Source organism: Equus caballus, chromosome 1, assembly GCF_041296265.1.
Source record: "Equus caballus isolate H_3958 breed thoroughbred chromosome 1, TB-T2T, whole genome shotgun sequence".
NCBI classification, from domain to species: Eukaryota; Metazoa; Chordata; class Mammalia; order Perissodactyla; family Equidae; genus Equus; species Equus caballus.
Window position 1 is genome coordinate 121,845,382 of NC_091684.1, and position 13,552 is coordinate 121,858,933.

General features: G+C 37.8%; 1 long non-coding RNA gene across 7 annotated transcripts in view; it reads right to left on the reverse strand.

The window, feature by feature from the left end:
• Positions 1-13,552, reverse strand: part of LOC106782165 (uncharacterized) — a 160,929-nt gene that overhangs the window by 67,024 nt on the left and 80,353 nt on the right. For all 7 annotated transcript variants that reach the window (XR_011439307.1, XR_011439310.1, XR_011439314.1 and 4 more), the window contains one exon: positions 3,059-3,205. This is a non-coding gene — a long non-coding RNA (uncharacterized lncRNA). The remainder of the gene's footprint in view (positions 1-3,058; positions 3,206-13,552) is intronic.

Here is a 13,552-nt window from a genome sequence, read left to right on the forward strand (position 1 = left end):
ATTACCACAGATAATCATTGCAAACCAGCAATACCATGTATTGGTATTTTTTAGGGAATGGCCCCATGGCCGAGTGGTTGGGTTCGCACACACACTCTGCTTTGGCAGCCCAGGTTTTTGCCAGTTTGAATCCTGGGGGCAGACATAGCACTGCTTGTCAAGCCATGCTGAGGTGGTATCCCATATGCCACAACTAGAAGGACCCACAACTAAAAATACACAACTGTGTACCAGGGGGCTTTAGGGAGAAAAAGGAAAAATAAAATCCTAAAAAAAAATAATAATAATGCTTTTACTCATCATCTACAAATTTTCTTGACTCTCTTCACTCTGGAATCCAAAAATGGGTTTTTAATTTTTCTTTGTTTTTCTTTATGTTCATAGAAATTTGCCCACATTAGATGCTTGACTCCAAGCACCACACAGCAGTCCCTCTACTACCAAATCTCAACAGATGATTTCACTGGTCCTTAATGAACAAAAGGCAATCAGACAAGAAATGGACATATATTCTTCCAAGGAAAGAAAATGTTTCACCTTTCCTTTGAACAAGAGGATTGTTTCACTAATCCTTTGACAAAGATTCTCTGCTCAGTCAAACTTTAGTTAGACTCCTGAACCTTTTCCTAAGTCTACCTGTGCACTTCCTTAGAAAATCCGTAGCAAGAACCCTGCAAAGTCAGTTTACTAAGAGTCCCTCATTATCCATATCTGATCATTCTCAATATCTATTTGGGTTTCTCATCCTCCACCATCCACCAGGTGATGTCTGATCAACCTGGTCTTTTTAAAGCAAGAATCCTGTTAGGTTAGTTTAACCAAAATGTTCAACACATGATGTTTCTTCTCAGTAATTTTCCATTCATTGACCCCCACTAGATACATTGGCTATAAATTCCCACTTGCTCATGCAGTTTCAGAACTGACTGCAGTGCTATATTTAGACCTCTTTCCATATTGCAATAGTACTGAAAAGAATTGTTTTCCACTTTATATCATGCTATGCTATGGGGTTTTTTGGCCATCGTCAGAATCAAATGCTCCATCCAGCACAGTAACTTTATTTCTTACCTGTTGATTCAAAGGTATGAGGTGCCAAAAATGGACATCTGGCAGTCTTAACTTTCAATTTAGAGAAATGACTATTTTGTCCCCTGGCGGAAGCATTCCTTTCTCTGAAACTAATACATCTAGGTTGTCCCAGCATAAAGTCACAGGTAAAGAAAGCAAAAATGTTGCTATTGGGTCTCTAGGGATAATAGTGCGTGGTGCCACTCCAATTTACTCTCTTTGATTAACGGACCCATGAATTCTGGCTATTAGAAAAACAAGACAATGTATTGGTCTCTAATTCAGAGTATTAACAGCATCTCAGTGAATCTTGCCCTAGTCTGCAACATACTGCTAACTACTGGAACTACAACTGAGTCTTCAAAAGGCCCTTCCACTTTTCTACAAGCCAGATGTATCAGGACAAGGGGAAACATGGTAAAAAGCAGTGAATCCCATAAGCATGGGTCCATTGCCTCATTTATTTGGTTGTGAAGTGAGTTCTTTCCACAGTGAAGCAATGCTGTGTTGAATACCGTGACCGTGAATAAGATATTCTGTAAGTACACAGATGTGAGTTTTGGCAGAAGCTTTGAATGCAAAGAAGGCTAACACATACCCAGAGTAAATGTCTATTCCAGTATTGACAAAACACTGACTTCTTTATGATGAAAGTGGTCCAGTGTAATCTATCTGTCACTGGGTAGCTGCCTAAACACCTCAGGAACAGTGCTATCTCAGAGACTCAATGTTGCTGTTCAGTGCTGGTGGATTGGACACTGGTAACTGGTGATTGAGAGCCCCTAATGCTGGCATCATTCATAACTTTTTCCCTGCCACCATGGCCACTTCGTCATGAGCCTGTTGGGCAATGACAAGGTGTTTGGGTAAAGAGGTTGACTGGTATCCACAGATATGTCATCCTAACCACTTGATTATTGAAATTATCCTCTTCTGAGTTCAACCTTTGGTGAGCATTCATGTGGGTCACCAAAGTCTTCATGATTTTTGCCCAGTAAGATAAGTATATTCAAATACCTCTTTCCAAAAATTTATTATTGCTATCATTCCAATCATATTCCTTTCAAGTCCCTACAATCAAGCCAAACCATCAGCAACAGTACCTGAATTGATATATAATCAGAATCTGGCCATGTAAGTGAACAAGCATTCAGTCCCTATACACTCAGTAGCAAGCCTAGAACTGTTTCTCTGAAGAGACCCATGCAAATGTCTTAACATCAATTCTAGAGTAGTTTCTTTCTCAGCTCTGTAGGTCCAATCAGCATAAGATCATCAATGCATTGGACCAGTGTAATATCTTGTGGAAGTGAAATACTATCAAGGTCTCTGAAAACTACATTGTGACATAGGGACAGAGAGTTGATATATCCCTGAGGTATGACAGTGAAAGTATATTGCGGGTCATTCCAGGTGAGAGAAAATACTTCTGGTGGGCATTGTGTACTGGTATGAGGAAAAAGGCATTTTCTAGTTCAATAGCTGCATACCAGTATCCAGAGGATGTGTAATTTTTTTCAAGCAATAAAACCACATCCGGTACAGAAGCAGCAGTTAGAATCACCACTAAGTTAAGCTTGAGATATTCCACTGTCATTATCCAACATCTATCTGTCTTCTGCACAGGCCAAATAGAAGAGCTGGATGAGGACTGGTGGGAATTACCACCCCTGCATCTTCTGTCCTTGATGATGGCATGAATACCTGCAATCCCTCCAGGAATGTGGTATAGCTTGAATTACTATTTTCATAGGAGCAGGGAGTTCTAAGGGCTTCCATATAGATTTTTCCACAATAATAGCCCTCACACTCTGTGTCAAGGGATGAATGAGGGGATTCTGTCAGCTACTAAGTATCTCTATTCCAATTATACATTCTAGAACTCAATAAATAACCAAAGGATAAGTCCAGGCATTACTGAACCCACTGTGAGATGGAGCTACGCAAAAAAACACTGATTATATGACCCCTAAAAGTCCCTACTCACCTGGAGGCCTACATGGACTTTCTGAGTCTCCTGGAAACAGTGTCAGTTCAGTGCCAGTATCACAGTAGTCTCACAAAGGCCTGATTATTTCCTTTACTGTAATGTACAGTTATCCTCTTAAAATCTCATAGGTCCCCGTGCAGAAACCTGGGAGAAAGATTAACAGCATAAATTTTCAGTCATGTGCCAGGTCCTTCCTCAAGGGGACCTAGTTACTCCTTCCCTCAAGGGGTTCTGGATCTGTTAATTCTCTCAATCTAGAAATTGATTGAGGGGCGGGCCATGACTCTCTATTTTTATCATTCAAGTTAGACTTTTTTTCAGTTGTCCTAGAACTTTACTGCTCATACAGATCAAGTAAGAATTTAGTAGGATTCTATCTCTTTCCATTATAGGAACACCATGACTAACGAACCAAGTCATAGGTTTGTGGAGTCAGACTATTCTGAATTCACCTTTGAATTTGCTGTCTGTTACACTAACTACACCTACTTTGTCTTTGGGGGATGAGCAAAACTATTTAGTGCCTGCAACCCTGGGATCTACTTACTGCCATTGCATTTAGATCGTCCAGTTGAGTGGCTGCAGTTTTACTGGAATGTCTGGCCTACAGAGCAGAGCAATCAAAAAGCCCTTCAAGAAGGCTAGGCTCTTTTCTCTAATTTATTTCTCAAAGTACTGGTAAATGGTGAGTCTTCTGGACCCTGCCAGTGTTTTATATATATGTACATATATTCTAACATTCCAATTCCCTAAGCTTTGAATCCCTTCTTCTATATTAAATGAAGGAAGATCAAGCATTGCCATTTCACCTAAGTTTTAGCCAATCAACCCAACAAACTGTTAGAATCCTTTGTATCTCTCTGGTCTGCATTAAATGCAGAATCCCTGCTTAATGCATCTACATCATTAAATTCAACTAATCCAACTTTATAACCCTTCCACTATTATCCCCCACCCTTAATATGCATTCCCATACAAATTCCCCCAGATTTCTGCTTGTATAAATTAGAAAACTCAGTTGGTTCTTTTGGACTGTAGCACATCTCCTCACAGGTCACACTTTAGGGGCCTGCTGGGTGTTGAGTCTAGGCATAGGTGGGAACTGTTTCAAGGGAGGCCATTGCTGTTTAATAAGGCAATACAGTGTTAATGCCCTCAGATGGAGGTGGAAAAGCTGATACAACTGTGGATGTGGAGGTTCCTACCACTAGTAGAGAGGATACCACTGCCATTGAGGTTGCAGAGGCCATTTTTTTTCAGGGTAGGGAGGTCACTTCCCTGGGGGTGGGGAGACTACTGTCACTGGCAAAGAAGATTTATCAGAACTTACAGAATAAATGTCACCAGCTTCATCAGAACCTTCTCACACATTCTCATTCCTCATTACAGGAACCCATTTTTTCCCAATCAATGCCCTAACTTTAACATAAGACATACAAAGAGCATGACAACTTGCCTTGAAATTTAGCCAATTACAGTTTGATTTTCAGCAATTTCAGCCTGCCAGGAGATAAATCTCCCCCTCATCAAACCTAGAAGGTCTTACATCATTGATGCAAGCCTGAGCTAATAATTCAAATCTCTGTGCTCCTTCTTTTTTTCACCATTTTGTCCAGGGACATTAGAAGGAAATAACCAATCATTATATTCCTTAGTTTTCCCAAAAAAGTAAGAAAGTATATACAGAGTTACTTTGTTCCTTGCTTATCTCTATAATCACTTTACACCCTCAACTATCAGCACTCTGTTCTTACATGAAGCAGAGTCATTAGCATCTTTAAATTTAATCAGACTAGAGAGACAATTCCAGAAACACCAGAACAATACAGAAAACTCATTTTTAAAATTCTGTTCCTCTAGAACCATTCTCAGTAACAAAAGCTATATTAGACAGTATTCGCCTGAAAAACAGAACCAATAAGATAGATATACATGCATAGATAAAAAGGAGATTAACATAGGAAATGAGTCAGGCAGTTATGGAGGCCCAGAAGTCCCACTATCTGCCATCTGCAAGCTGGAGAACCAGGCAAACTTGATATAATTCAGTCCAACTCTGTGGCCTCAGAACCAGGGGAATTTATGGCCTAACTTCTAGTCTCAGCCAAAAGGCCTGAGAACAAAGGAGCCGTTGGTGTAATTCCGAGGGCCCAAAGCCTCTGAACCAGGGGAACTTATGTCTTAGGGCAGAGAAGAATGGACATCCAGATAAGGAAAGGTAATAGAAATTTACACTTCCTTTGATTTTTGATCTATTCAGGCTTTCTATTCAGAGTGGATGATGCCTGCCCACATTGGTGAGGGAGAACTATTTACTGTCTGCTGACTCCAATGCTAATAGACCCCCTCACAGACACACCCAAAAATAATGTTTTATCACCCATCTATAATTCTCTTAGTCCAGTCAAGTTGACACATAAAATTAACCCTCAAAAATCAACCCCTTGTCAACTTGACACCTATATGCATTGCTTTTAAATATACTCATTCTTCAAATAAAGATAATAACAAGGTTGTAATTCTGCCTAACATGATACATCTATGCTGCATACAATTTAAAACACACTAACTACTTCCCCAGAAGAGGAAGGAAATTTCTTAATTGATGTTTACTCTTCTTCTCTATATACAATAACAAACAATATGATGTACATTAACAATAATTAAATATATGATATAAAGTCAATGTATACATGTTGCATGATGACGGAATAACAAGGATAGAAAACAAAGATAGTTAAGATACGTTTTTATACACACAAATATATTCATAATAAAATAACAAGAAGATATTCATGGCAATTGCAGTCCTCTTTTCTGTAACTGGTCACAAGTTTGAAGCTGATATATATATGTACCTTATTCTACTACCCATTCTGCATTTCCTTTGCCTCAGCAATATCTTCATCTGGTTGTGGAACCAGAATGTTCATTCCTGAAGAGTCTGAGCCATTGCTAGTGTTGCTTGGATTACGTTGTTGTGATTTTCCATCGACCTTAATCTCAGGGCATGGTAATACTAAGACACATCCTAAGGGATATTCTGTATTCCACACATAATCTTCCTTGCCTCCAGTGTGGAGTTGTTGTCTAACTACTGGTAGTAACAAAGATTCTTGCTTCACTAAATATTAGCCAGGAGGAGCCTGGCTCCTGGCCCTTAGGAGAAACTTCTCCAAATACCATCTGTGCTCTTCCTTGTAAAAACTTTTACTAGAACATTGTTAAAAGTGTAGTAAGAAAGTCTCATCCTCCATGTCTGATCACTCTTACTAATCAGTTTTGTCCTCTTCCATCATAGATCAGATGATGTCTGATCAGCCTAGCCCTTCCTTAACAAGAATCATATTAGGCCAGTTTAGCCAGAATCCCCCTTACCCTTGATGTTTCCTCTCAGCAATTTTCCACCTGCTGAATGCCACCAGCCTCCTTGTTTAAAGTTCTCAATTGCCCATGCTGTATTCCCATTTCATCCTGGTAGTCTACTGAGGTATCTTTTTCCCTATTGCAACTGTCCTTAATAAAACCTGTTTTTACTGCCTTAACTAATGTCCATCTCTACTTTATTTTTGACAGTTACGGTGCTGCAACTCAGTACCAGATTCATCATTAGAACTGTGAAGCCTTCACCCAGGACCCTAAGTATGTACCTTTGAAGACTTTGGCTTCCTTCCTGATTGATCAGAGATCCACTGGTGAGCCTGACTCCTAAACCGCTGGTGAGACAAATGTCTCTTGTAGCAGGCAGTGACAGATTTTGATTCTTAAGATTTTGATTAAAATATAGAAGCTATATTAGAGTCCTAGACAATGAGAGGCTGAGATAGAGTACTTGTTTCTCTGTTTATAGGAAGCAGGGAGAAAATGTCAGGCCAGCACAAGCTGGGTTGGAGTACCAAACTTATTTGTTCATATGTGTAAAGATACCATGAGGTAAGAACATGGGAGCTGCTCAGTGGACTAAAAACCCTCTCCTTAAACCCCTGCTGAAAATGTGCTCTACCAACTTGTCTGCTTCCTTCTTATTAGCCAGATTTTACTAAGTATAATTTGGAACTCCAATGGCCTCTTGGGAAATTTATGGTCTTCCCAAACTGGCTACTTAAACCTCTGTCTTCCCATGACCATTGCTCCTGCTTCCTCCTTTTACTACTTTGGATCTTCCCTCCAGTTCCCTTGAATCCTTTGATATTTCTCCCTTCAAACCTTTACTCCCTCCATCCCTGTGTCCACCCTGCCACTTTTCCCTTCTCGCTTCATTCCTCATCTCCCTACTGGCACTTGAACTTTAGGTCTCCTACATTCCACCAAGGTCTCTGAAGAGAAAAAAGAACTCCAAAGAGCAATGGACCAAGGCTAATAAGTGAACAAAAAGCTATTTGGAAATAGAACTGGATGTTTTGCCCACTCAGTTGGGTTTGGGAGAAATCCAGACAGTTGCTAAAAGTTTCCTCAGCCATTGGCCTTAAATGGAGTCCCAGCCTCCATCAGATTACATCATGGGCAAAAGAAAATCTTAAAAGTCTCCTCCACAAGTATTGGTAAACAGGTAGTATTAACTTGTCACATTTGACAGAAATACAATTCAGTCAAAAATATAAAGTAGAGATAACCAGTGATATTGTATTACAGTTTTACTGACTTAAGGCTAATGTTTTAGAATGAAAGCTCTAAGATGTCTGTTTTCATCCATCTGTATATTTATGTATATAAAAATATATGTACATTTGTTATGTATACATGAAATTTTTCTACATCTGGATATTACCAAATTAATTTATAAAATCCTTTACAGGACTTCTATTCAAACTGGCTTAGAGGTAAATAAGCAAATTAAGTATTTCTGAAACTCTCAGAAATAGAAATGAATCCAATTTTTAACATCCCTTTAACTGGAATAATATTTGATAATAAAGCTAGTTTTTTAAATTGTTGGTAAAATAAAAATAGACGTCTACAGAGATGTCAGCATTAAATGCAATGCATACATAAAATTTTTCTACCTAGTTTGGCAACCAAACAAGTTTGTGTTAACCTCTACTAGATGTTTAAGATTATAAAACTATAAATCCAACCTTATGGCAAAATATACAGTAAAAGTAAAGTGTTTGATATATGTCAAGTATAGTAGGGTGTGTGTGTGCGTGTGTGTGTGTGTGAGGAAGATAGGCCCTGAGCTAACATCTGTTGCCATTCTTCCTCTTTTTGCTGGAGAAAGATTGTCACTGAGCTAACATCTGTGCTGATCTCCTCTATTTTGTACATGGGATGCCACCACAGTATGGCTTGAGCATTGTGTGCATCCACACCTAGGATCCAAACTTGCAAACGCCTGGCCGCTGAAGTGGAGTGCGCAAACTTAACCACTATGCCACTGGGCCAACCTCTGGTAGAAAAATGTTTTAAAAGAAAAAAGGTAGAACCATATGTCGAACGTTTTAGATTCTTTGCCTGTGAGTTTTTTTATATTTGCCTAATTTGTCAAGAAGAGAAAAAACTTAGAATGATGGCTATATTTGATTACTTAGATTGTGAAATATTTATGACCAAGTTAAATGCAATTGCTAAGCACAAGTGAATTAAATCAATGTTAGTGGGATAAAATTTATAAACAGACTTTTCAATAGTTATGTTTTATAATACTTTGTTATACCTTTCCATTAGCGTGTCTCTTTTTTTAGCCACGGTTTTACTGAGATATAATCAATATGTAACATTGTGTTAGTTTAGAGTGTATAACAAAATGATTTGATATATGTATATATTGTGAAATGATTACCACAACAAGTTTAGTTAACAATTATCACTTCACAGAGTTATAAAGTTTATCTTCTAATTGTGACTTTTATGATCTACTCTCCTAGCAGTTCTAATATACAATGTATTATTGTTAACTAGAGCCATGAATCTGCACATTACATAACCAGAATTGTTTTATCTTATAACTGGAAGTGTGTACCTTTTGACCACCCTTACCGTGTTAGTTCACAAACTGATCCCTGTACTTGAGGGCAAAAAGAGACCAAAAAAAGAGGCAGACCCTTCTAGATTGGCAGTTTTAATAAGCAAGGGAGCTTACACACAAGGCTTGTCTTGGGTGGCTGCAAGACAAGTGCTCTTTGCATTCACCTGTCAGAATCTTAAAAGTTTATCTAGAGCCTGTAACTGAGTTCAGTCACATATGCAATCCAGATGGTCTCAACAACACATTGCTCTCTCAAACTATATCCTGAAAAAGTTCAGGCTAGGGGAACACTGGGCAGAAGGTACATTCCAAGGATGAGGGAGGGGGTAAGGAGCCTCCAATTTCCTAGGTTCAGCTCACAGGTCAACCTGCGTTCATGTAATCTTGATGACCTCCTCCAAACACCCATTTCCTCCATCCTCTCCTGCATGCCTCTGGCAAGCAGCAATCTGTTCTTTCTTTCTGTGAGTTTGAATTTTTTAGATATCACATATGAGAGATATCATACAATATCTGTTTCTCTGTCTGAATTATTTTACTTATAAAAATGTCTTCAAGGTTCATCATCCATGTTGGTGCAAATGGCATGATTTGCTTCTCCTTTATGACTTAATAATATTTCATTATACACACACACACACACACACACAGGTATATAATTTTCTTTGTACATTCATCTATCAGTGGACATTTAGGTTGTTTCCATTACCTGATTAGTGTAAATAATGCTGCAGTGATCATGGGGGTACAGATATCTTTTTGAGATAACTGATTTTGCTTTCTGTGTGTATATACCCAGAAGTGGAAGTGCTGGATCATATGTTGGTTATATTTGTAATTTTATGAGGAACCTCCATACTATTTTCTGTAGTACCTGAGCCAATTTACATTCCCATAAACAGTTCACAAAGCTTTCCTCTTATCACATCCTTACCAAGACTTATCTGTTTTTTTATTTCAGACATTCTAACAGGTGTGAGGTGATATCTCCTGGTGGTTTTCATTTTCATTTCCCTGATGATTAGTGATGTTGAGCACTTTTTAATGTCCCTGTTGGCCATTTGTGTATCTTCTCTGGAAATAAGCCTATTCAGTTCCTCTCACCATTTTTTAATTGGATTTATTGGTTATTTGCTATTGAGTTGTATGAGTTTTTTAATATATTGTGGATAATAACTGCTTATCAGATATATGATATGCAAATAATTTCTCCCATTCCTCAGGTTATCCGTTCATTTGTTTATGATTTTCTTTGCTGTGCAGAAGTTATTTAGTTTGATGTAGCCCCACATGATTATTTTTACTTGTAGTCTCTTTGATTTTGGTTTCAATAGAAAAAGCATTGCAAAGACTGATGTCACAGACCTTACCCACTATGTTTTCTTCTAGGAGTTTTATGGTTTTATGGGATGGATTTATTTAAAAGACTTTTTAAATTAGCCTTACCATTAATATTAAAGCAATGCAAAACTAGAATTTGGTTCTCTCTCTCTGCTACAAAAACAAAGTTTTCTTTTTTTTCTAAAGATTGGCACCTGAGCTAACAACTGTTGCCAATCTTTTTTTTCCGCTTTTTCTCCCCAAATCCCCCAGTACATAGCTGTTTATTATTAGTTGCAAGTCCTTATAACTGTGGCATGTGGGATACCACCTCAACGTGGCCTGACGAGCGGTGCCATGTCCACACCCAGGATCCGAACCAACAAAACCCTGGGCCACCGAAGTGTAGCTCATGAGCTTAACCACTCAGCCATGGGGCGGGCCCCGAAGAACAAAGTTTTCTTAGATTATTGGTCTGCTCTTCACAAGAAATTGAAAGAGTTTTCCTTTACCTAGTAAGTGTGGAAAACCAATATTTTGTGTCTTAAAATAATTCCCTGTGCATCACGTTGTCTTCACCATGTCATTGATTACTTAAAAAAAAGTCTTCTCAATACCAAAAGAGGTAGACTTTTTAAAACTATGTAACTTTCTGTATTTATCTTAGAAATATACTAATTGTCACTTTGATTAAATAGATAACTAAGTGTAGTTTCACAATGATTTGTGATCCTATTTGGTCAAATGTTCAAACTTTTTGACATTTTTGGCAAATTACCAAAATAAAATCTCAAATTGTGTTTTTGACCTCAAACTAACTTTGAGATTTCCCAGATCACTCCTGGAAAATCTAAAGAATTTGTCTCTCCCCTTATAAAAGGTAGATGCAAAACTAATTAGATGATACATTAATTTATTTGGTATGTTAAATTACATGGGAACCATTCTCAAATAATAAGTGATAATAAATATTCTGAGGTTATATGTGTGTACATATATGTTACTAATACAGGTAATCAGAAATCATATAACAGTAAAGGAAACCATCAACAAAATGAAAAGACAACCTAACAATTGGGAGAAGATATTTGCAGACCATATCTCAGATAAGGGGTTAATATCTAAAATATACAGCTCAACATCCAAAAAACCAACAACCCAATTAAAAAATGGGCAAAAGATCTGAACAGAGATTTCTCCAAAGAAGACATACAGATGCCCAATAGACATATGAAAACATGGTCAACATCATTAGCTATCAGGGAAATGCAAATCAAAGCTAGAATGAGATATCACCTCACTCCCATCAGAATGGCTATAATTAACAAGATAGGAAACAAAAAATGTTGGAGAAGACATGGGGAGAAGGGAACCCTGGTACACAGCTGGTGGGAGTGGAAACTGGTGCAGCCAACTATGGAAAGCAGTTTGGAGTATCCTCAGGAAATTAAGGATAGATCTTCCATATGATCCAGCTATTCCACTGCTGGGTATTTATCCAAAGAACTTGAAAACACAAAGGCATAAAGATATTTGCACCCCTACATTCATTGCAGCATTATACACAATAGGCAAGACTTGGAAGCAACCTAGGTGCCCATAAAGGGACGAATGGATAAAGAAGATGTGGTATTTATACACGATGGACTTCTACTCAGCCATAAGAAATTACAAAATCCGGCCATTTGTGACAACATGGATGGAACTTGAGGGTATTATGCTGAGTGAAATAAGTCAGAGGGAGAAAGTCAAATACCATATGATCTCACTCATAAGTAGAAGACAAAAATGACCAAAAAAACACATAGCATTGGAGATTGGACTGGTGGTTACCATTGGGGAAGGGGGGAGATGGGAGGGCAAAAGGGGTGATTAGGGTCACATGTGAGGGGATGCACTATAATTAGTGTTTGGGTGGTGAACATGATGTAATGTATACAGAATTTGAAATATGATGTACATCTGAAAAAAATATAAATCAATAAAGACAAAGAAAAAGAAAAAAAAGAAAAAGCATAATACACATTCTTCTCAAGTGCGCACAGAACATTCTCAAAGATAGACCATATGTTGGGAAACAAGGCAAACCTCTATAAATTTTAAAAAATTGAAATAATAATAACCATCTTTTCCCATCATAATGCTATAAACCTAGAAATTAATTACAAGAAAAAAGATGAGAAAGGGACAAACATGTGGAGACTAAACAATATGCTATTGAACAAGCAATGGATCATTGAAGAAATTAAAGGAGAAGTCAAAAGATATCTGGAGACAAATGAAAATGATGACATGCCATATCAACTCATTTGGGATACAGCAAAAGCTGTATTAAGAGGGAAATTCATCGGAATACAGGCACACCTTAACAAACAAGAAAAACCCCAAATAGGCAATCTCAAATTACACCTAACTCAATTAGAGAAAGTAGAACAAAAAAAGCCCAAAGTCAGCAGAAGGAGACAAATAATAATAACCAGAGCAGAAAAAAATGCTATTGAAACAAAAAAGGCGGTAGAAAGTATCAATGAAACAAAGAGCTGGTTCTTTGAGAAGATAAATAAAATTGACAACCCCTAGGCAGACGTACAAAGAAAAAAAGAGACAAAGTTCAAATAAACAAAATCAGAAATGAAAGAGGAGAAATAACAACAGACTCCACAGAAATACAATGGATTATAAGAGAATTCTACAAAAAACTATATGCCAACAAAATGGATAACCTAGAGGAAATGGATAAATTATTAGACTCTTACAACCTCCCAAAGCTAAGTCAACAAGAAACAGACAATCTGAACAGACCAATCACAAGGAAAGAGATTGAAACAGGAATCAAAAGCATCCCAAAGAATAAAACCCCAGGACCAAATGGCTTTCCTGGGGAATTCTACCAAACTTGTAGAGAGGATTTAATACATATCCTTTTCAAGCTATTCCAAAAAATTAGTGAGGATGGAACACTTCCTAACACATTCTATGAGGCCAACATCACCCTGATACCAAAGCCTGACAAGGACAGCACGAAAAAGGAGAACTACAGGCCAATATCGCCAATGAACATAGATGCAAAAATTCTCAACAAAATTTTGGCAACCCAATTTCAGCAATACATCAAAAGGATCATACATCATGATCAAGTGTGATTCATACCAGGGACACAGGGATGGTTCAACATTGACAAATTAATCAGTGTGATACACCACATC